Source organism: Hippoglossus stenolepis, chromosome 7, assembly GCF_022539355.2.
Source record: "Hippoglossus stenolepis isolate QCI-W04-F060 chromosome 7, HSTE1.2, whole genome shotgun sequence".
Taxonomy (NCBI): Eukaryota; Metazoa; Chordata; class Actinopteri; order Pleuronectiformes; family Pleuronectidae; genus Hippoglossus; species Hippoglossus stenolepis.
The window spans coordinates 6,249,793-6,276,033 of record NC_061489.1 but is presented as its reverse complement, the minus strand read 5'-3'; positions in this window follow the sequence as shown (position 1 = coordinate 6,276,033).

Sequence of the window (26,241 nt, the reverse complement as noted above, 5' to 3'; positions counted from 1 at the left end):
AAAATGTGCACACGCTGGGGCTGTTTTGAACATTCAGCATTAACCACTGCAACTACATCTTGTTGGTCAGATGGTCCTGACACTTCTTCAGGTCATTTTATAAAAACTGTGGACATCCAATACATTGACCATGTGAGATCCACCTCCAAGCCAGTTGCAATAAAGACATTATTTATTGGTATATTTGGACTTATTTGATTCGATTAATCGTCATTTTTATTTTCTCATTTTTGAAGATCAAATCAGTCAGTTATAATACCATAAGAAAAACAATGTGTAGAATCAACTGATTCTGTCTTAAGTCCTCCATGACAAGGAAAACTCCTGGTGCAATCCCCCTATACAAAAGGATATAACTGAGGTTATAGAGCTGGATTTCAACACCATTAAATAACCTGGATAGCTCAACTATATGGTGGATTAGCTTGTTACAGCTTGTAACTTTTTACAGTGTGCGATGCTTGTACCTCTGAATAGTCAAATAGAGAAATTCACTTACCCATCAGCTGGAGTTTTAATATGTAGTCAGCATCTTCAGGTACACGGCCTCCTACTCTTTACCACACACACACACACACACACACACACTCTCTCTCTATTTCCACCTCTGCTCACTTTGAGCCCCTCCACTCCCCCTCCCCCTCATCCCTCTCCACCGAGCTGTGTATTTTCTCCCTTCTTCTTCTCATTGCCAGCTCAGCTGTCCAGCGCGGTGTCGTGCTGTTTTAGCTACCGGCTCACTTTGCCTCGTCATCCATTTTCTAGTTTTCTTCCCTTTCATATTTATTAAGCCTCCTGACTGACCTCGAGCTTCCCTTTAAAAGCAGAGCCGACAAGAGAGGTGACAGATTCCTCTGTGTGTGCCGCAGAAACCCGGAATTAAAAAGACAAACTAGAGGTGAAGCATTGAGTAGAATAAAATATTATTTTCATCCCAAAAGCACACATTAAAAACATTTTCATTTACATTCGTACATAAACAGGGATTCACATGTTTGTTGCCTTGACACAGATTTAACCCCTGAAGGAAAAAGCAGTGGGGTCTTATATTCTTCTACCACCAATGCCAGAGGCTGTTGTGGTGTTGCATTTTTTAAAGAAAATGAAAGACTTTGAAGTAGAAGAAATCTGTACTGCATGGAAGTGCCTGCCAAGAAAACCAGAGTTAAAAGCTGAACACTCGTGAGTGAGTTTGCACTTTGCATTCAACAACTCAGCAACTGATTTCAGAAATGTACATGTGTGGCCTGGCTCTTCAGCGTCTTTCAGACAGAAAGTGATTTGCGCTGTGCTGGCTTTCTACCAACCTTGGATTGTGCCATGCTGGCCGCTGGGTATAGAGCAAATCATCTGTTTATTTGCTTTAAACATTCTCCCACCTAAAAAATAAGTTACCTGATGGTGACTTTGTTTCCATGGTGTAGCGTTCCCCTTCATATACAAGTGCAATTGTGTCCTAAAATTTAAGGAACTCAGACACACACAATATCAGCCATTCCTCCATTATGCATTCCCTGCTTGGCTGGAAGCTTCGTCTTTTATTGGACATGCAAGTGGTCGTCACAAAGCTTGTTGGTCAAAGTTCAACACTTGGTGCGCGCCATTGAAAAGTATGGTTTGCAGAGCACAGCGGTGCCATTGTCATATTTTATCTGTAAGGGTCGCAAGGCTGTCACGTGGATGTTTAACAAAAGGGTATGTAATAATAAAGTATATTTATTTTAGTCCTCAAAATGATACAAATGAAATGAGTAACAAAGTGTGTAATACTATGAGACTTGTGTTTATAAAAACTGAAGGTAAACCGACAAAACCCATATGTCAGTAAAATGTGTCGGGAGAGGGGATCTTAGTGGAGTGACTGACGTACTGTTCAGCCAAGAATTTAAAATAACTCAAATCTAGTGTTTCCTCAACCCATCCATCCACACCACCTGACTTCCTCCTTTACTCCGGCTGCTACAGGTCAACAACATAACAATGGGTCATAGTCCCTTTTTCTGTTCAGTCCAAAATACAAGGACATCACAGTTGATTGGCTGTGTTGTATTATCCACTTTGGTGTAATCCTGCACAGTCGCACTAAAACAGCTTCTAAAAAGAGGCACAGTTTGAAGGATCAGGTGAGTAAGGACAAGGAGGAAAAGCAGCTGTGTCAGAGTCGCTATTACAATTATTATTATTATTGAAGATAAACCAATATGGAAGTTGTGATGACAGACGTTTTACTGTTTGTTCCCACCCTCCCTTTCAATTGCCAGCTTATCTTTGTACTACCAGGTAGTCAGGTTTGCCGGCCATTCTGCCGACCATGATTTGTAACCGCTCTAAAGCTGAACACATGGACAAGAAAAAAACTCAAAAACTTAAACTTTAGGAATTAACACTGGGACAACTTTGAGAAACTTGCAAGAAACTGAGAAGAACAGACAAAGGGACAAAGAGACACACAGAGACTATATACACATTATAACAAGGCATGGGTGAAACTGATAAAGGTGGAACAGGTAATCAACCAAGGAGGGAAAACTACGGTGGCCCTGAGAGCTCAACGCACTGCAGCTTAAGAAAACACATGCAAGTGGACAAAACACAAGCAAAGTAAGAAAACATCTTCATCAATTTGACAACACAACACAACACATTACGCGCTGCAAATACAGAAACGCGCTGCAATTTCAGAAAACGACAACGGAAGTATTTCCAGGGGACACCTAAAAGTGATGGACACTGCTGCCACAGGAGCCACAAAAACGTCCAATACGTCCAACAAATTCGGTTCCACAATATGGACAACACATTGCCTGGAGAAAAGGAATAATGTGAATCCTAAGTGCTGTAAATTACTCACAAACGTGGGCTTGCTTGTTAGCGCTGTTTATTCAGTTTAACAGGAAAACACGGCATGTCTCTAGCTCAGACCGTTGAGGAGTCATGACGCTCTAAAGACAACATGATATTTGAGATCGTATACGGCCCAGTGGGTCTCAGAGGGTTCACAGTAGACATATGCAGTAATAAAGTTTATTATTTATTAAAATAAACCAAAAACGTTTACAGTTTAGCTAATTTTCCAAGGTCACTGACGGACACCGACTTTAACAACTCCAAACTGCGGCAGCAACAACAAGCGGACGTGTCCATCACTTTTAGGTGTCCTCTGGAAACACTTCCGTTGCCGTTTTCTGTAAATGCAGGGCGTTTCTGGAATTGCACAGCGTTTGCGTAAAGTCCATTAACACAAAAAGTCTGACAACAAAAATCCCCAAAGTTATGAGTCAAAAGTCTTTGACTCCACAGAAAGGAGCAGAATTATGACAGATACACCCTATTACTTAAAAACTCTAGAAATGTCAATATTCAAGTCAGAGTGACGGACCTGTAATCTGTCCTATTACGTTACATCCCGTATCTCCCTTATTTCCTGACAGCTACATTGAAGGGGTGAAAACGTACAGTGGCCACAGACCAGACTCATCATCAGATTCAGACAAATCCATACAGACGTGTTTTACTTTGGTCCTCCGTGAGGGATTAGAGTTGACCTGAATTAGAGTTTGATGATAGCCAGGTTTGGTGACCTCAGCAAAGAGATGTCGCAGCCGCTTTAAAACTTTAAATGAGTTGAAGGAGTTAAAAGAGAATCTTCAAAGGAAAATGCGTGACATGCCACCGAGTGTGTAAGCCAACATGTGATAAGCCTGCCACGCATCAGGCCCACTCCAACATACTACAGCCATTTCTCTCTAATCCTGCACTAATTTAGAAGAGGCATGTTCTATGTGCTACATATGAGCAGGCCCTCATATGTCACATGTATGTATAGTACATGCTTAATTTGGATTGAAATGATTTCACAAAAAAACACACTCACTGGCCTTGTGGGCTGCGAGGAGAACGTATTAATTGAACACACACAGCAGTTCTTATTCTTGTATTTCTGGTTTTGCATTTATAATCAAGTGCCTAAGGAAGTACATGAGCAGATTAATGGCCCTTCTTTGAGAACAGCTAATAGTATGCAGAGTTTATGCATTCAGACTTTATTTTACTTGAGGAAATGTGTACATGTCTCACTTGAGACGCAGCAGGCTCCCTCTCCATCAATGATAGTTCATCATGATGTGTATCGTATTCTTCAAATCACTGTTTGTCTGCTCCAGCCATTTTCTGCAGGTAGTTCAACAGTGGCACTTGGTGCGTTTTTACTAAATTAACCTGAAATAAATCAAATATAAGTTGTATTTTGATTTTGTTTAAAAGAGCGAGAGAGAGAGAGAGAGAGAGAGAGAGAGAGAGAGAGAGAGAGAGAGAGAGAGAGGTATTTCACTCACAATAGGGAGCGGGGGGCTCTTATTAAACCTCTCCTCTTAACTTGCACAGATAAGAAGCTGCTTTATTAAATGTCTTTCTATTCAAGCTTCCATTGATTCATTTTAGGAGGCATTTCAAAAAATCTATTCCCGTACCACACACAATGCTTCAGCTCCTGCAGCTTAGAGAGACTTTGACTCCTGATCTGTTTCTCTTTTTTTTAACGATTGATTGTCCAGTACTTTCCCCATTTCCTCTGCCACATCTGTCCGAGAGAAGCTTTTTGTAAAATATGTAAAGAGAAGAGAGGCGTGAGATGTGCTATTAAAAGTAGAAAATTGAGTGGGTTTTCTCCAGGTTCACTGGTTTCCCCACATTCTTCAACACTTTAAACTGTAAAGTGATTTAATTAGATAAAAAAAATAGGAAAAGAAAGACAATTCAAAATATTTTCTGTATGCCACTACAATATATGCCACTCAGACCAATAAGTTGTACTGATTCATTTTGACCCCTTTGATTTAAACATTCTCTGTGAATAAAACACAATGAAGTGGCTGATTTGTTGCAAATCATAGTTTCATTTGAAAATCATGGGACTTACATTGAAGCTTACTAGTAGGAATATTTTTTTAAAGTTTTAGTACTTTCATTTTAGCCGAAGGTCAAGTTGCTTTTTTCCACGGGACGCAGCTCTCTGAAGTGCTGAAAGTGTTATTCCAGTTTGGGTTGGGTTGGGTAACGTTGGATGGCATATCTACTTGTTTCTCTGGTTTGTTTTACTCTGCACGTGCCTCGGGGGAGCTTCGGGCTCTGGTTGGTTTCGGACACAAAATACAGAATGCCTGTCGGGCTCAGCTTATTTTGTCATTTAAATGTTTTTTTTAAGACTTCGGAGAAATGTACCTTGTTAATTCGGAGAATTATAATGTTTCGCCAGGCAACTCTTACCTAACTCCTGATCCAGATAAACTCCATAATGTGATAATATGTCAATGTTGTGTTTACTTCTCTCTGCTCTGCGTTGTTATAGTTGTATTAACATTTTGTTCGTTATTCCCCGTCTTTTTAAACATTTGCTACATCCTGTTGCAATCTGCTCTTGCAATGAACATTTTTCCCCCAACAAGAATCATTATGGCCTCATCTAATCTTACATTTCATTTCAGCATCTTGATGCTCGCTGACATCCCCAGCACAGGGAAACATTAGTAAATTAATCAAGCATCTGAACTGGATCTAACCAGATAATCCAAAACCCTGTTCAGTTTGATGCGTGTCGACTTGTGTTCCCCTCCCCGCCCACATGGGCTCTCCACAGCTTTGATCACAGTGAAGAACAGGAAACAAGGAGGAACACTCACTGTGTGGGCCGGTGACAGACTAAACGAAAGTAACACAGCGGAGGTGCTGAGAGACCAGGGAACTCCAGGTGCACCTCTATCTGGAGAATTAGGAAGCAATTATCAGATGGTGGTACATGGGCAGTTTAATAAAAGAAAAGAGTCATAATTTTACCTGTAATTTATCTTAACTGTATTATTATATTATTTTCTTTTTTCATTCTTTCTGGCTTTTGCAGTGACTTTAAGGTGAAAGTGACTTCTCAGTATGAAACAAGAAGGTACCCATCTGAGACACTATCTTCCCTCCTACTTTTTTTTATTCTTAGTGACAGGAGCATTTGGTAGAACACTAATTGCGTCTCGTTGGGATATGTGGGAGGATTAAGAGAGAGAGAGCTACAGGGAGAAGCAAATGGAGACAGGTGACTCCGATTTTCATGCTCACAGAGATAAAGTTAATCATGCTTTCTAATTTTTTGGCAATAATATTAAATCACACAATTAACTGTAACCTTTTATAACCATATTTCTGATGCTATCTTTAAGTATATGAACCTTTCACCTGCTTGCATTTTCGACTCTCAGCCTTTTTTTAATGTTCAATTTTATCCCAGGAAATACGATCAGGATTATTTTTCTTGTTTTTAATCACAACTATCTGCAAATACTGAATAAACACTACATTTGACTTACCATCTGTGTCATAGCACCAGTTAATCACACTCCTAAAAAAAGAACTGGAGATACTTGAACTCTGGCTGCATGAGACGAGATTCTTCTTTGTGGCAGAGAACAATGGAAAATATAAAAAAGATGGAACAACTTCCTGCCTTGAAGGACAAATACACAATACCTACTAATTATAAAGTTATCTTCTTTTGTCCTTAACTGAGCGATACCTTCTTCAGGGGATTATTATGTAATCATTTCCTCCAGGTTTTTAGGAATTGGTTTCTTTGATGTGTCATCCAGGACTTGGTTTGAAGGTACATTTTGTCCCTGTCTGGAACATGTAAGCTCAGTTAAGATACTGGCAGGTAGCTACGCTCATCCAAAGGCGAAGAAATGCACCTTTAAATATATCGTAAGTTGAGTCCGTCCTATTTGCTTGTTGTGTTGTTGTCTTAAGACTATAGAGGATAGGATTTCCGACGTGCTATGTGCTATGCTAACTGTTGCTGGACGGGCTGTTCCTTAAAGCACATCGGGTCATACTGGGCCCATTTCATGCAGAAAGTGATACATATCAGTGTAGTGGCTCTGCAGTCACATCGAGAAGTGGTAATCAAACATTGTGAGGAACAACCTCATTGCTCATTAACCCTCCCGAACATTTAGATATGCTTTTAATGTTCCACAGCTTATAAGTGACACATTGTGTTTAACAAACTGTGGTGACAGACCACTTTAACTGAACTGTGAGAAGCACAGACGGGGATTATGCTGCAGCAGCTGTTTAGGAAGCTTTCTACAAACATTTCACACACCCCTCCATCGGCATAGTGGTGAGTAGACAATAAGTGAATTTTCATTTAAATTTGTTGCAACTGACTTCAATTTAATAAATTCTACTTGTACAGCACCAAATCACAACACACGTCATCTCAAGGCAATTTACGTAGTAAGGTTGAGACCTAACAAAATCATAGAGGAACCCAACAGTTCCCACAATGAGCAAACACTTGGCCAGTGTGCCACCAAAGCTATTGTTCCCTTTAAAGTTGGACCTATAATCTTTTTACAAATTTCAAGCTTTCCAGGGTTGATACTAAATGAGAAATAGGGTAAAATACTGCTTAAAATCCTGACAATCAAATGGCAGACTTACAGCCATATGCAACAAACATGCACACACACACACACACACACACACACACACACACACACACACACACACACACACACACACACACACACACACACACACACACACACACACACACACACACCCTAGATGAATATATACTTTGAAGTACAACGTGCTTCTCCCACTTGTACATCCTCTGCTTCTAAACAGAGATTTCTCTCTCTCTGCAGCTCCCCTAACGACTCTTACGAAGATTTTCCTCCTCGAGTGCCTTTTCTCCACCAACAGTGCCTCCATGTACGCATCCCTGCTTCTCTTTTCTCTGGGTCACCCTTTTCACACAATGTCTCCCTGCGCTGCCTCGCTTTTACTCTCTTCTCCCATTTTTAATCCCTTCACATTTTTGCCTCATTTCCCCTCTTCCCCGTGCTCTCGCTGCATGTCTATCCCACTCCTCTCCTTGTTCCTCTCTCTCCAGTCCAAGCATTCCCCATATTCTCTTCAAGTCTATTTGTCTAATCCTGGATTTCTTTTGAAGCACTCCTCTGTGGCTTCATCTCCTGTCTTTGCTTCAGTTGATCTGTCTTTTTTTTTTTCACCAAGCTGATTTCCACAAGCTTTGACTGAACAAGATGGCAGGCTTGGCATCTGTAAGTCACCGAGCACACTGATCTCAAGCTGTAGATTTTTAGAGAGATCTCCAAAACTAGCTATGCCAGTGTGACAAGTTTTTGACACATCAACAGTGAAATCTCTTGTTAGCATTCATTAGCAGTGTTGGAACAATTCAAGGGGGGCCAAAACCAATTCTCATCAAAACCAAATTGGCTTGCCTTTAATTTAACCATGCGGTTCCCACTGTCAGACATCCAGGAGCAGGTTTGCCACCAAACACAACGCTCTGTTGTGATTTCATTTCAAAATGTATCTTTTAGAGACTGAACTCCAGTTAAAGAGGTGATCCCACAGGGTGGGCGGGGTGAATAACCAGGAGACCAGGTGAGAGGTAAAAAAGTAAAATCTTTATTCACAGTCCAAAAGTTTACACATGGGGAATGACGGGCTCCTATGAAGGTCCAGGCTCTGAGTTTTGAAGTCGTCGTTCAGACTTTGGTTTGTTGATGAGCTTTGAAGTCGGAACGTGGAGAAAAACATGGATCATAATGAAGAGCAAAGATAAAGGATCAGGTGTGACAAGCATATAAATATTTCAAAGCGTATGTACGTCAATAATAAATATTCACTTTTGGTCGTAATTGGCAGGGTCACTTTAAAAGCGACTATATAGAGGTGAGTGTAAACTTATGTTGATTGGTTTATAAGTGATGACTTCATGAACTCTGCAACTCCTGTACCAAAATTTCCACTGGCTTTCTAAGTTGTTTGGACTTGAGATGGTGTTCATGACAAATATCCATGATATTTGTATACATTTTTTAGATTATTCAAATACCACATAAACGCACAATTAGTCCAGACAACGCAATCAAAAACAGGCAATGAGAAGACAAAAATCCAAAACCGAGGTAAACAAAAGTAAGCTGTGTCTCAGCATCCTTCAGAAGCTGCATTTGAAGACTGATTGCATCACAGCAGTGTGTGGAGATCTGAATCTTCACTCATCTCAAGTCACTTCGATAACAATTCAACGATTCAATGGATCTTAATGGATCTCAATGTATCACGTTTTTTTTATATATGGCTGCACAAGGCAGATTTTTCATCAATTAATTTCATCGATCACGTAAATCTAAACTCCATTTTAATAAGAAAGTGCTTTCAAAATGTATAATAAACGGTGTGGCTGTTATAATGAGTCTGCTGTAATAATATAAGGTTTTATATTTAAAAGTCTGACAACAACGGTCAGTCTATAACAGTAGCCAATGCCCCCCAACTCGTCAATCGTTGTTATGTTATTTTGATGCTCTCCACATTGATTTGATATTCATTCATTCAGTTTAGACTTGTGTGCAGCTCCTAAGCCTTGAAAGGAAAAACTCGGATTTTTGCCTTTACTGTAGAGTGGCCACACACCAGAGCGAAACCAAAAAAACACGAATGAATCCCTTCAGTACTGGTCCAGGTCCTAATAACTTTACTAATGCTATAAAAGAGAGAAAACCTATAATATGCATCTGTCCCAATCCTGAAGCAGCAGAGGGCCGCCACTGCAAATTGAACATAGTGGAAAACTTGAATCAATTATGTTCTCTCACTGCATTGATGCAGTATTGACCATGTCCACATCAGATAGCATCTCATAATCGAGAAATGTCCTCACCTCTAGCAATGTGACTAGACTGTCCCATTTTGATGGCTTCTCCAAATGCAGCCGCAAATGCGTCCTTTCATCCACAAGAAACAAAGCCTTGGACCGATGGATTCTTCTTTGTGCAGCTAATCTTAGGATAAATCGTCCGAGACCTAAATTCATGCTTCAATGAACTGAACGCTAAAGGTACATATATTTAAAAAAGCAGGGGACATGAAAACTGTCTTGTCATGTCCAACTGCAGCTCTGTTGCTAGGCAACAGCCGTAAGGGAAGGACAAGCTGGTAACGCCGATCAAGGAAATTCTCCGTAGACCAGACCATCTCATTTCGGTTCAGCCTTCGTGGTCTACGAGGTCCCTGAATCCGGACACAGCTTTAGACTGAGCACACGATATAAACGGTTCACTGGTGGGGGGCAGCGGAAATGAGCAGGTAACAGGTGAGTAATAAAGCCGGCATGAACCAGGAACCGCAACGACAGGAAATGTCAAACGGTGTGTTTATTATTATAATGATAACAATAAAGGATCAGGTGTGCAATATATGGAGACGCCTCAATAGGTCATTTCCGAGGGTAGGCTGTTTTCATTGGATTGGAGAACTTGTCCTTTGAATATGTAAGATGAAATAAAGACGAAATAACAATTTTCCTTGTAAAAATTATGAGTTGATTTCATTAAGAAAATAAATCCACGTATTCAGGTTTTATATTATGATTTAGTCATTTTGTATTTAGGGATCTTAGAAAGCTTCAGCAGATGTTTATCAGGATTGTAAACTATTAAGAGAAGTTTTACAGCCAACTTGTAATAATTCTGCAAAACATCACTGAGCAAAGAAAGACTTGACTGCATTGCAAGAAACATCGTAGATGTTCAAAAGAAAGGCCAAGGTTTTAATCAGAATTTTTCACAGTTTGTATTTTTGTCTTTTAAAGTCATTTTTCTTTTTTTACATTCATTTAATTTATTGCCTTGAAGAACATTGAAGTTAGTTAAACTGCCTCTTACTTCATGTTTTCAGAAAGTTTGTGACCCCAAATATTGAAACCTTCAACTAACGAATCCAGGTTTAAAGCCACTGCTGAAGGGTCCTTGAGAAACTGAATCATTAGCTTTAGACTGTAGCTCAACACAGCACCTGAACAAATACCACAATGACCAGTCAGGGCAGAACAAGCATTAAATACACTGAGCTGCATGTGATGCCACATTGTTTTTGATGCTAAAGTAGTAGAAGCTGTCATGAACATCAACTTTGATGTTGATTGTGTTGATGGTTTGCATTGCAGCAAACCATCTACATACAAAATACAATAATATGTAGGGGGGGGGCATGATATCTGCAGGTATCTCTGACTCCAGAGCAGAAGGATCCAGATCTGACACTAAGATAAGATAAGATAAGATAAGATAAGATAATCCTTAATTTACTCAACAATTATTATCTTTATTATTATTATTGTTATCCTCTGGTGCTGCTACATAAATAAATCTTACTCTTATTGTCTGACAGAGCTTAAATATGATTGTTGCACAACTGCTCCTAGTCTTTCCCCATCTCTTCCTCCTCCCCTCTCTCTCCTCTCTTCCCCATTTTTCTCCCCTCACCCCAACCGGTCGAGGCAGATGGCCGCCCACATTGAGTCTGGTTCTGCTAGAGGTTTCTTCCTGGTTAAATAAGTATGTAAAGTGCCTTTGAATAATATAGGTTATGATTTGGCGCTATACGAATAAAAATAAAATGTAATTATCATACAACTGCAATCTTTGGCTTTAGATGGTCTACTTGTGTAGAATAAATAAATTGAGGCACCTGGTATCTGGAAAATCCACCATTATTATAGTAATTTGCCAAGGTTAATTACTGGCTCTTAAATGGAATGTGAGATGGCACTCTGATTGGTTAATTGGGGCTTAGTACCACCCCCTTGAAACATGCACCCGGTACAGACACACTAAATCCACTCGTACCATGCACTTCAGACCATGTGCTTGGACCGTTAACGTCGAGCCCCAGGTCTTGTTCAGATTATGCTCACATGCCACACTGTTACTGAACCTCCCTCCTTAATAAACCAGTTACCTTAACACAATATTTCCTTTTCCTCTGTGACTCAACAAAGACCACAACGCTGATTTAATACAAAGGAAGGATAGCCTTGCTTCTTCTCATAGTTTTAGCTAAATTGTTTTGAACATGTAATGTGTAATCACTTGTGTGCACTAACAGAGCAAAGAAAAGAGGATATACAGAGAGAAAAGGAACAACACATCAAGGAAATGCTGGATATTGGAGGAACTGGAGATCTCTCTCTGTGACTAATTCTCTCCTGATCTCTCATTCTCCCCCTCATTTAGAAAAGACCTGTTCGCTCCCCCTCTCTCTGACACACACCCACACCACTACCTCCACACACACACACACACACACACACACACACACACACACACACAAAACCCAGCATACACCCACGCTCAGAAGTCCTCTCTTTCCATCTCTTTCACTCATGCACTGTGTCTGACACACACACACACACACACACACACACACACACACACACACACACACACACACACACACACACACACACACACACACACACACACACACACACACACACACACACGCAAAAAAAGGCAGAATAGCCCAGAGTGTTTGCAGCCCACACTGTTTCCTATGTGAGGATAAAGCTACACACACACACACACTGATCTGAAACAGACAAAAATTTTATATTTTGTCTTTTGAACCAAAGCCGTTTGATTTTCTCCGCCTCGCTTGCACAGCCACTTAGCAGCTGTACGCTTGTGTAACCAGGCGCTGCCATTTTGTACTTACAGAGTCGTATTTCTTCTTGTCTGCTTTATGTTCTTACAAGCCTTTTTGTTGCACACATTTTTTAAATATCATGGATCCTAGATACTTCCGCCATAAGGCCTGAGACGGCTGCTCGAGAGATTCTATCCAGCCGGTCATATAGAAAGGTTTTAGTTCTACAATCTGATATTCAATTCAACAACGAGTGATGATACTGCTGACAGTGAAGAGTGGGATTAGTTGCAATGAGTAACTTGGCTCTGGGTCATTCCCTGGTTAGGGTCTTATCCATTTAAACTCTCAAAGGAATATTTCCTCCATGACTAGGGCATTGCAGAGGGAGTACGTTGTGGTCGCAGCATTAATTTGTGCAGCTTTCTTGGCACTTTAACAAATGACTGGTGATTACAACAAACACAGTATCGTAAATCTAAGTTCGTGCAGTTAGATGCAGTCAAACATTTGCTTTCTTCAAAGGTGCTGTTCAACATTTTCTCTGTCATTTAACATGGTTTACAGAGACTGAAGATAACTCAAAGTCGAAGTACACGTGTAAGAAATGTTTGTTTTCTGTCATTTTAGGTTGTTCTTATCTCACCGATGTGAGTAGTGTTCATTTTTCTCATAGTTTTGGATTTGATTTTAAGGAAGTTATTTGATGTTATGTAATAGGGGTGAGACAGCTCAGACTAGCTCACAGTTGGTCGGGCATTGGTGTGACCTCATAAACATGACCCCACCCCTTGATCACTTCTGCGCAAACTCTGGCTGGCACAAGATGGCAGCACCCATATCCAGTGCCTGAGCCTCTGTGTGAGATGCTTTGGTTGGTAGATGTGCCTATAAAACTCTTGCAGCCCCATGCATAGCACAGATAGTTAGCATGGCTAAAATAGACTGTTTGGCTGTAGCTGTTTTTGGTTTAACAGCACCATGGTGGGTTGGTGCCAGGTGCATTTATAGTGTTTGTGTCTCTGAAACTTAGGTCGCATCGGAAAAGGGGCGAAAAATAGTGTGTCCACGTAGTTATGTCACGTTTACATTACTGATTAGAGCTGGAGCCACCTCACTTCATAAACATCAGACCAATGGTTTTACAGGGCTGGACTCACGTGCTACCAAATAAAGCTCTAATCACAATACACACACAGGGAATGTGACTTTATTCTCTGCTCAGGATGCCATAGCTCCACCTTTATACTGAAAATATCCACTTTGGGCTGAACCAAAATAGCAGCTGATTGGAAATGAGGAGTAGTTGAGTGAACAGGTGACAGCTGCTGGGCAGGTGAGGAATGGCAGGAGAGTTTAGTCACATATTATTAAATATATTATGGTTGGAAAGAGAAGGGAGTGTGTTTCTGCAAGAGTTATACCAGCTGTCTAGGTATTTGTGTGTGTGTGTGTGTGTGTGTGTGTGTGTGTGTGTGTGTGTGTGTGTGTGTGCGTGTGTGCATCATTTACATCTTTAAATGCCTCGTAATCGTATTGTCTCAATCCTGAGGCAACATTTTTTCTCTAGAGTACTAATTGATTAATAGACTTTACTCAGTACAAACAGTGCCTTGAGCCACAGAGTTTTACTTCATGAACGTTCAGCAGTAATATAAAAAGAAATACAGGTAAAAATAAATAGACTTCCGTCACTCTGGTAAGAGGCAGAAGACTCAGATTGGCATTGAGACTGTACAGTCCGATTGTCTGATGGGACCTGACTGTTCACACTGTACGTTGCGTCAGCTCCTCTGAACCAGCTCCAGACCATTGTTTTTGTTAAAGAAGAAGTTTAAGTTTGTTTTCTAACAATGCTAATGAGGTATAAACCTGCTACCTTGGTCATGTGTCATTAAACTGCCCCCAAAAAAGTGTTGGCATTTTTGGACATGCAGGTGGCTTGGAAGACATGGGCATTTTGTCTTGGCTGTTTTGCAGGGAGAAAGCTAAGTTTGAGGCTACTCTATTGTAAACTGATCACAAGCGCCACTCTCATTACTGTAATGTAAGAACCTCTTTCTTTACCTCTTTTCCTTAGTTGCTGTGTTATTGCTTCCAGACATAAACTTCATTTACAACTTTTGTGTTTGACTGTTGATGAGGATTGAAAGCTGGACAACCAACATTTCTGACAGGTCAAATTCATTCGACCATCGACGGGCGGTCGGGAGAATCTGATCGCTCAAACAAAAAAATTAGTTGTGCGTCTCAGAACTCGTGACATGATCATGCTCACATTGCACAGTGGCTATATCCGGCTTAAAGAGAAACTCAGAGACTAAATACGGATGAAACACGGGGAGGACCAGGAAGTGAAGTGGCCTGAAACTAGAGTCTCAAAATAAAACAGGAAACACGGCAACATGCAGAATTAAACAGTAACTTAACTGAAATGTCTTTGGCACACTATTATTACATGACTCATTTTTTTTCAGTCATGAAATTCTCAATCACATTGATCACACTGATGTTTGTTCAAGTGCTAATTCTTCCGTTAAGTTTGGGTTGAATTAGTTATTTGATGCTCTAAAAACCCTCACTATGACTCGCTATTGGTCAAGCGTGTGTATCAGCAGGACTTCGATATTGTGGCTCGACTCTCCAACCACTACTGAGCAGATCCAGGATCATCAAAAGTGCAGGATGCCGACACTCCTATCCAGGTATTAGGACTTCATTTGAATGGAAGGAAGTGGAGACATGTCGTCCATTTTTATACACAGTTTTTGCCAACTGTATTGACATAGCTTTTACTGAATATTTCTGTGTCTGCAAAGGTTGAGCTAGTATAAATATATAAATAATAATGAGTAATAAAATACTGGTCTTTTAGCATGTGTAAAGTGGAAATAGATATAATCTTTTTAGAAAATAAATTTAAAACAAATTTTTCTCTCTTTCTCTCAATGTATTTTCACTGCTTTTCAAATGTGGGCTACATATGACTATTATTTTATAATCGATTTAAGTTCTCATTGCAGAACCACCGCTGGAAAGGGAGTTTACCTAAAGTTCACTGACCTTCAACACGGTCTGCAATTTATTGTCCCCCATCCTTCCGCCCACCATTTGACTTTTTATTCTGTTATGTTTCTCTACATTTCCTTTGAAAATGACAGCATCAGTTAGAATGGAAAATTAGATTTTTTTGTTTGTTTCGCGTTTGGTTCCTGCTTTGGCAGTGTCACGTGTGAGAAACAATCTTTTCTGTTCAAGCACTTGCATGTGATAGTAAGCACATGCATGTGGGTGTGAGAAAGAGATGGAGTGAGAGAGAGAGACAGAGAGAGAGAGAGAAAGCGCGAGAGAGGGAGGTTGAAATACAGTGTGTGTGACCCTCTTTGGTCCTCTGGAAAGGAATTCTTAAATCCAAGTCCTCTCCCCCACTTCCACCTTTCTAGGAAAGAAGAAGTGATGATCATGATGCTGAACTAGCCTTCTCCTGCCATCCCTATCTTTTTCTCTCACTTTATATCCTTCATTTCCCTCAGTTGATGTCTCTCTCTTTTCTACCTGCCTCCACCTTCTCCTCTTCTCTCTTCCCCCTCCATCACCCTCTTCCCAGAGTCCCTCTGCACACTCCCTCTCTCACCAAATCTCACTCCCTCCCTCTCATCTCTCTCTCTTTATCCCTCTCAAAGGGAAATATCATAGAGAATTTGGCAGACAATTCAAAGATAGAGAGTGGGCATAGAGAGAGAGAGAGAGAGAGAGAGAGAGAGAGAGAGAGAGAGAGAGCAGGAGAGGGAGAGCGTTTTGGAGTAAAAGAGAGGTAGAGGGGAAGGAGAGCCAGAACAAAAAACGATCTCACATCTAATTTTCGGATGGTGGTCTCTGTTTGCTTTGAATAATTTATACTTCCCTCTCTCTTCTGCATGTTGTGTATCTGATAGACATGTTTATTTAATGGTGGTCTCCATCAAATATGTAATGAAACAACTCAGTGGTTGTTTAAAAATGGCCATGACAAGATGTAAATGACAGCTTTTGAGAAAATATGCCCCCCGTTACTGTTGTTTGCAGTCGAGAAAACATCATGAAATCAGTGTCACACTTTACTGACGCCCCACAGGAGCCCCCCACAGAGAGGTCAGGGTCAGCGCTGGAGCCTGAAGCAGCAGCAGTGGGCGGGTGCTGCCTATATGTGGGATTGATCTAATGTTTTCTAATTAGCCTGAAGCTAGACCTTATGCTTACTCAAATATAGGGGACCTGCAATCACAATCAGTTACTGCTGTCTGGTGCCCCCTGCTGAAACTACTGGGTTTGTTTCAAACAGTGCAGATGTGAGTGTTATCAGCAGGGCTGCAGTGGTTAAATAAAGTGTGGTTAAATTCTTCCTTACCCACTTCTTACCTCATTCCCCACAAGGGGGATGTTAGATGGAAACATGGACTTATCATCGAATTAAATAATCTGTGTTTTTATATATATATACAATTAAAAAAACTAAAGCGATTATTCTTTTACTATTTTGATTATGAATTAATGAATTTCCAAATCTTGTGTTGCTGAACAGTTTGGCTTAGTTTGCGTCTTTATTCAGGAGTTAGAGCGGGTTGTCCACAAAAATAAAAGTTGGTGGTGCGAACCCCAAGACCTATAGTCTACATTCTGAAGTGATCCCCCAAAATTGCCCATGACGCCAGTGATGAATGTGACTTGTAGCATAAAATGCTTTGAATGGTCAAAAAGACTAGAAGAGTAGAATATAAATACATACAATTTACCATTTAGGGATAAACAAGGGTGCTATGAGTGTACTAACACTGTAATGCTAGTATGCAAACATGCTGATGTGTAACAGGTGTTACTATGTCTACAAAGCACATTATACAGCTGAGGGACCAAAAGTACTGGACAAAGAAAAATGTTGACATGATGATGGCGCCAGGGGATCAAAGGTATTAAAATCTGTCCTAAACCTGTTTACCACATTTCATGGCCATCCATTTAATAATAGAGCGACTGACTATCTAGAGGTTGCTTCCCTACAAAATGTAACCAAGAGTCGTGATAATCTTCTGACGCAGACAATCTATGGGCTGGTTTTTCTGTTTTTCTGACTTTGGGTTTGGTCACGTCCGTGCATCACTTGACTCTCTGCTGTGTCCGCCTTTTGTTCCTTCTCCGTCTTTTTCTTCAGTCACACTTTGTTCATGTTTCTCTGTCTCCACTGTTGCTCTTTGTTTTAAAACTTTCACAGTGCAGTACAAATAGTGTTCAGTAGAAGGTGGGCTTTCTGGTATTTGATATTACTTTGCATTAAATAAGGCAGCACATTTCAAAAACTCTCACATCCCCTCAGAAGTTTATTCATTGGCTCCATAGTGGCAGTACAGTTGCATACATGTACATTTACCAATTTTAAAGTCTCACTCGTAAGTTTTAACATAACTTCCAAAATGTCTTTATAGAAAGACCTGCACCCATAAGCTGTTTCTCAATTCAGGGGATGCATCCTTACACGGCCCACAAAGACCTCCGTCACGGTCGAAGGCCGAACTGAAATGAGGCGGTCTAGTCTACAGAGGCTTTCCATAGAGTGTGATACTCAAGCATTGGATGTCTTGTCTGTTTGCTGCCGCCATTAATTGTCACCAAAGCGCAATGAATCCTGGGACAGGTTGGGCTGGGAAGGATCCACCCGTTGCGGCCTTAGTTTCTCTGGGATGAAAGTAAACATTTGTCAGCTCCATTTGTAGGAGCCTTCTGAACAGAAGGATGCAGCCCCTGAATTGAGGCACAGCTACAGACTGTACATAAAAATGGACTTAGGCTCTGGGTCCGGAAAGTGAAGCGAATGCAGACGTGCTTAAAATCTGTATTCTCTTAAATGACCCCAGTGGTTCCTAAAAGTCTGTTTCTATAGAAACCTATGAGAAAATGACCCTACTTTTCACTTGATTAATAATCAGAATATTAGTTTATGGTCTTAATTGCTACTTTCAAGTCTCCTTCAATACAACATGATGCTCATTTTGTAAATGATGATCCCATTTAGAGTAAAACAGACAATAAAGCTTGACAGCTGCTATCATCCAGTGGGTGCAGCATTGCAGGAGTCTCACTTAGGCCCCACCCACTGCTCCTCCTAATATGTTTCCTTCTGGTTTCAAATGCCAAGATGGTGCCAGACAAAATGACAAAGTTGATTAAATTAATATTTCAAATGTAAGGTTGTCTGCTGACATACATTTCAAACTGTATTAAACAGCCGTCTGAAAACTTTTTGAATTACTGGTGTCTGGTTTTATATGTGCATTAGGGTGAAGTATTGCTCTAGTATGGGATACAAATTTATTTCTATAAATTGATTTTCTATTACACACAATTGACAGTCATGCATAAGTATTACATTTGTTTTGAAGCTGTGACAGGTTTAATGCATTTTTAATGTACGCCATGGTGATACGGTTTAAACTTGTTTCCCCATCTACACGTCAAAATCATAATGAAAATATATGGATACGTGTGAAATGTGAATGCTGAAGAGTACTAAATCTTAAAAGCTGAACCAGCATTAAGGTACACAGTTTGACTCATGCGTTAAATCTAGTAGTTGTCAGCCATCCCATTGTAATTCAAAATAACATTTTTTTCCCTACAAAGTAAGCAAACTGTGCATAGCCTGTTACTGCATCAGAATTCACATTAAGCCATCGCAAGCTGTGCTCACATCAACGCATCAAGATATTTGAGAGTGAATAAATGTCTTCATTTCATTGAACTGGACACATAAACTCAGCAGTCAGCTTTGTGGCTGTGTGGCCATGCTGCAGTAACAGGATGGGACTGTAATATTGTATGCAGTGTGTCATTGCCCATTTACCGACATAACAGGATAAAAACCAAAACATCAAACAGTGTGTCACTGGCTACAGTCATATGCAGAATACTAAACAACTTTCCGTTCCTGTGCTTCAGTGGATTCCAACCCAGGGGTTGGGACCCAGCAGGGGTCATTAATTGAATCAAAAGCTCCAACCACACTATGTTTTTAGGCTTGGAGCCCAATTTTGTGGAGTGGAGATGGCTCTTTGTAGAGTGCCACAATAGATTTACTGGCTATATATACACATTAATATATATAGTTGTTATTTCTAACTGTGGCTATTTTGAGCTGTTTGTTTTACAGACCTCAACCATCATCATGACTGTGCTGAGCCTAGTTCACACACTGTTTAATGTTGCAAATAGCAAAGTGTGTGTGTGTCCCTGCTCAGGAGGTGAAGGGTCAGAGAGCAGAGGTCAGACTGGTGTTGAAGACCAAAGACATCCTCTGGCACAAATCAGCAATGCTAATGTTAGCTACCATGGCAACAAAAATGTACTTTTAAGCACAGAACAGTAATGTATTTCATGTCGATTCATTCCAATGGGTTTTGAGACATTTCACTCAACTTGGTGGCACTATAGAGGGAAAAACCAAAATAGGGTTCATCCTCTGGGGCCAATAAGATTTAATGGCAAACCATCCAATATTTGCTGAGATGTTTCATTCTACATAAAAGTGGTGGATAAACGTAACAACTATCATGCTAAGGCCATACAGCGTGGTTAAAAACAAGTGTGTTGCAAAAGTAGATCGATATAGTGTGGGTCAAGTCTTGAGCAATAGAAGTTACGTGTCTCTTAAAGGTCCAGTGTGTAAGATTTAGGTGAAAGGGATCTATTGACAGAAATCTATTATAAAATAATCCTAGTGATGTTTTCACGAGTGTGTTACATCTAAATTATACAAATTGTTGTTTTATTTACCCTAGAATGGGCCCTTTATATTGAAATACTTTATATTTACATCAGGGGGGTCCTCTCTATGGAGGCCGCCATGTTTCTTATAGTAGCCCAGACTGGACAAACTAAACACCTTTTGAGTTTTTATGAAAACTGAAGGTTCACAGGTTCTCTTTCATGTTTGGAAGGGGAGGGTGAGGTGAGGGGTGTTCAGCTGCAACATGCAACTTCACCACTTTATGTCTCTAAATTCTACAAACTGCAGCTTTAAGAACTTATGTAACAATTACAAATTACCCTCCCTGATGGCATCTTCAGACTTATTTTCTCAGACTTTGAAAAGCTTCCCCCAGAGCTACAGAGGATATTATACAACCGTCTTCAAAGGATGAGCATTAGACCTCACGACGAAAACGATAATATTGATGTGTAAAAATCAGTGAACCCCTTTAAATCTAGTGTCCAATTACCAAAATAAATCACCTGCACGTCAGCTCTATTTCACACCATTTATGAGTCAGATGCTGCTCTTGACAGAATTCTGCAAATTAATGCAAATATGACGCAGAGCAATCACAGAAATATAAAGCATTTCTTCAATTTCTCCAATATAAAAATGTAATTACTGAGTAATGTAAAAACATCCTGCGGCTACAGACTGGAATCTCAGGGGACATCCCTGTTGTGTATCTTGATGTACAACCATCATCAGTCTTCATCAGTCTCCTGCTTTCATTGTTTCCTCTAATGAAGATTTTTACAGTTTTTTTTGTTGTCATAGTACTTGTTGATAATGTAATTGTGTTGTTGTTGTTTTGTATCTGTTGTCCTTGTTATGTGTGTATGGGGCTGTTTGATCCCCTGTACTGAAGTAGCAGATCACAGAGAAAATGAGACACATCCATCACACATGCACAGACACACACTGACAAAATGTGTAGGATGAACACACACACACACACCAGCACCACTGTCTCAATAGTATGCAGGCACATGGATCCAAACAGGAGGAGGATGTGAAAAAGAAACAGCATGAACACGAAACTGTTGAACAATGTCATTATCTGCTCTTCAGTTTCCTCATATTGTTACAGAGATTGCCTGCTGTGTTACATTGTACATGAGTGTGTGTTTGTGTGTGTGTGTCAGTAAGCCTGTGTCTGAGTACTTGGCAGAAAGCACTGGGTGATGCAAACGCCTCTGTGCATGTTTATGTGTGCGCACGTCATCACATATGTGTGTGTACTTGGCACAGTACGTTAAGCACTGTAAGCCCATTTCCCAGAGTCGGATTTGATACACAAACGCCATCCAAACACTTCCTGGAGCCTGTCCAATGAAATGGACCGGGAGCGGAGTGCTGTCCCCCATTGGCTGTAAAGCAGGAAGAGCTGGTTTATCGGGTGAGATTGACTCATGACAGCTTTATTGTGCATCCCTAGTTGGCTGGATTATGGGGAGCAGGAGCTGGAGAGAGGGAGAATCAGAGACAAATGGAAAAGAAAGACAGAGAGGATAAAAAGAGATCAGCAGAGAAAAAGAGGTGGGAGTAAGTGACATACATGGAAGACATGAAGAAGTCTGAAGCTTTCATTTGAAGAAGGCGGACCAAGTATCAATATTACAAGTCAAGTCATTTTAGCGATTTAATGATCTGTGAAAATGTCAGTGTTGCACAGAGCCAGTTTAATACAAGTATATAAAGAAAGAACCTACATTTTATGTTCCAACATAACTTTTTTAGTCACTCACTGATTTGATGCACAAACAGAATTGGACAGAGCCCTGTGTCTGTGCTCTGTCCTCATTTCGTCCGTATTAATGCACGTCATCTAAAAGCTTACTGATAAAGACGAAACAGACAAAATGGAGCAGTACCACAGGAAATCACGGAGGGCAGCGTGGGCCCTTGTTCAACTGAGGTGACTACGGGACACAAGGAAGAAATTCAAACAACGCTGGAACTTTTTGAGGAGAGACTGCGAGTTGCTAAGAAACTACAGGTGCAAGGACACGGGAAGTATTAAAGTAAGTCCTTAATAACCCTGAAGCCAAATGTATTTCCTGTTGGTGTGTGAATTCTTCTAAAACTGGTATAGAATGTTGTTCCAGCTCTGCATTCATCCTGATATTATTGTGTGTGGGCAGTGACTGTTACATCGTTTGAAAGGGATTGATCTCTTTTTGTTCGTAAAGGCAGCATAAATGAGCCTTTACCTGTGCAAAGAGCAAAATATATTTTACATTACAAAAGAAAAGGCTTTGGGATGAGGACTGTGTAACTGGCAAACGCAAAACCTGCAACATTTGTCAACAATCGACAATCTAATGCAGATTAAGTGTAGATTACTCAGCAATAAACAAAGGCTTCCGAGAGAATGTCTTGACATAAACTGGTATTACACGCCAATATTAATATTGATGCATGTATTGGCTCCAGCTTAGAGCCGTGTAGTGTTTAGTTCAGCTCAGACCAAACAGGCAGACGGCAATGAGGTAGTTTGAGAGCAGTTTTATGGTAAATTTGTGATGACGAGGGCTGGATTGTTGGAGGAGTGGGGCAGAAGACTGCAGCTGGACTGGCAGAGCAGGGCAGCAGATGAGGCTTGATGGTGGAGGGAGCACTGACCCAAACTGGAACAGCAGATGAGGACAGTGCTGGAAGTGGCAGGAGACTGAAGAGAACCAGAATGATGTACCTGAGACACAGGTTAGCATTTGTACCATGACAGTAGAATTAACAATCCTGCAAAGATGGGTTTTACATACTGCAAGAGCTCGTGGAGTTGATTAGATAATGAAACAGGTGAATTGACAGGACCAGGAATTAGGTAGCCACACTCAGAATGACGAACACACACACACACACGCACGCACACACACACACACACACACACACACACACACACAAACAAAGGTAGAACAATGAACTGGGGATAAATAAGACACCAAAGAGAAGACCGATCGGCAAGAAAACAAAAGGCAAAGAGGGGCGGGCATCATCGAAAACTCTTTGCACACCTAGTCCATATTTTTCGTCCAAAACAGGCACACATTTAGAATATATACGGCCGCCCATTATTTCAATCAAGTTAACAAACTGACTCCAAAACCTTTGTCAGTAATTTAAGAAAATCTGTGTCAATCTGTGCTAGAGAGGGAGCAGATCGTAAGCTGTTCCACAAGTTTGGGAAGGCTACTGCAAAGGTTCAATCGCATCTGGCTATGAGCTTTATTTTAGGCAAGTCCAGGAGCAGCTGAGTGGCTGACCTCAGCTCTGTAACTGGAGTGTGAACATGAAGGACGTCAGCTCGGTAAGGCGGTGCCAGTCCATTAAGACATTTAAAAGTTAACGATAACATTTTAAAATCGATCCTGTAACGAGACAGGAAGCCAGTGGAGGGAGGGCAACACAGGTGTTATATGCTCCTTCTTTTTCTTTCCTTTTGGTCTAAGGCCACATTCAAAGAATTACAGCTATTTTGAGGATAAAGTCCAATTAGACAAGACGTCAGCATCTGTCACATAACAGGAGAAGCACAAAGGGGCTCGTACAAGATCCGAAAATATTGTTATCGCACATTAAACACGTCTTCAATGAGTAACAAAGCTCAACCAATGTATTGGCTATTTGCCGATTTGAGCATATTGCAGATATACTCCATCAATATTTATGTCATAGATAGGTTTTTGAAAACACCTGGACATTTATGTTATAAATAAGTAAACCCCAATATGAATAGTTTTACAAACAGTAATCCAGTATAACACTGTATCTTGTATTAAGGGTCATTGAAAGCAGCCACACTGTTGACCTTTTAGTCAATCATAGTAATCACCTACTTTACACTGCCAAATCATCCTGATCTCTTGACTTTTAATGAAACGAGAAAGTGAATATTCACTCGGGTGCATGGTGTCTCAGCTTATGCCTCTATTAGTCATACATGTACATGCAGAGATACAAGCAGAAGCTGCTGAAAGAAGCAGTTTTTACACAGTCTGCAGAGAAGACCACGGCTAAAGAGATGCATCATCATTTCAAGAGGAATAAATTAAAAGAGACTGGAAAAGCTCTCAGAGCACAGACCTCTGTCAAGGCCCAACCCTTAAGAAACCACATTTAAACTCACTAGATCCAGATTTTAGTTCAGTCCCCTAAACATACCTGATTTTTTTCATTATGATCCACAAGTTACTCTACCAAAATCTTTTAATAACGTCCTTTCTCACAATGTTAAAGAAAGTGAAAAGTGATCCGCCCCCCACTGCATTAAAAAAGAGTTTATTTTCTATACCAGACCACAACCTTCCACCAAGTTTCATGTCCAGTAGTTTTGCGTAATCCTGCTAAATAACAGACAGACAAACAAACGCAGACAAAACCATAAGCTTCTTGGCGGAGGTAATAGTTGAAGTTATCATGGTCATACAAAGGGAAGTGACCTCTTTGGTGAGACTGGATGAAAATAATTGTGGGATGATGCGTTTTTTAGTTGAGTTGAATGAAAGCGATAAGCAGTAAAATGATGGTATTGTTAATGGGTTTTCTTCTACAAGATGCGATGAAATAAAAACACATGTATTCGTTTTCCCAAATTTTAAGAATTGACAGGAGTCAGTACAAGCAGCTAATAGACTATGTATTATTCTGCCACAACTATGACCTTTGTCTAGCCACACTTCTTTAAGTTGCTGAAGCTACTGTTAGCTGACAGACTGTCACACTGTGTTGTCTTCTTATGTCCTGTTTGGAAGAATAAAAACAATATCATTTTTTACCAACATGCAGATAAAATGTGTGCATTTCACATGCTTTCATGAAATCTTGATGTGTTCCTCAAATATTAGGGATCTGTGAGCTTGAGTAAAACAGCTCAGTACAGGGGACAGCTGGGGGTTCACATTTGTCAATGAAATCACTCCAATTATAACTGCGTTCCACTCATATGTTTCATATGTGCATATTTTTTTTATCCAAAAACCACACAATACATGATTTTTCATGTTTGTTTGTTTTTTTTACTAAAAACTTCAAAGGTTATGTACATAGTTTCATGGTTTTTGCTTTATTGAAAGCTACTTAGCGATCATTACAAGCAAGACACATCAGGCACATTCTAACACCCAGCACAAAGCATCGCCAAGTGCAAAACAAGTTATTTTCAGACCAATGCGGTTGTCACTCTCCCATCCAGTGCCTGTGTTGTCTAAATAGCAAATGCAGTTGTGCCAAAGTCTGTGAAAGTCTTTAGATTAGGTGTGATCAGGTGCTTGGGATTATTGAATTTTGTCCCACTCACATCCATTAGGATGGAGTGTGTGTGTTCCCTGTCCCCGCTCGGTTCACTCTCTCCTCGGTGTGTGCTGCTGGAGAGGCGTGGCCACTGGTTCCTGCTCCTCCCCACCAATCAGGCCACACTCCTGATCCTCATCATTTGAATCAACTACTCCCCTCTTTCAGTAAAAAGCCTCTGGTCTGATCCAACCTCCTTGCCAAAGACAGGAATCATTACAGTACTGAGTGTACAGTACTAGTATAGTATACTATATACTAGTACTACACAAAATAATACATTTTCTGTGAGATATTCCTGTTGCGCAATTCTAATAAAGTCTCAGAAATACAACACTTACTCGTTTACTCATTCATACAGACAGTGGATCACACAAAGTGCTCCCTGACAGCTGCACAGCATGTAGCATTGACCACAATCTGTGCCACTGACACCAATAATCTCAATTCCTTATGAAAACAACTGTGTGGAAAAACCCCTCTAAGATAAAGCTGCAAGGTGAACACGTGAGGGAGGAAACGGAGAAGAAACAAGCTGCAGTGGGGACAGATAATACAGAGACCATGCTGGCAGAGGGGGCCGCTGCCTGGATGTTACAGTGGCCACATCTTGGATCTGGCTCCAGAGAACACCCTCCAGGTGGAAACTT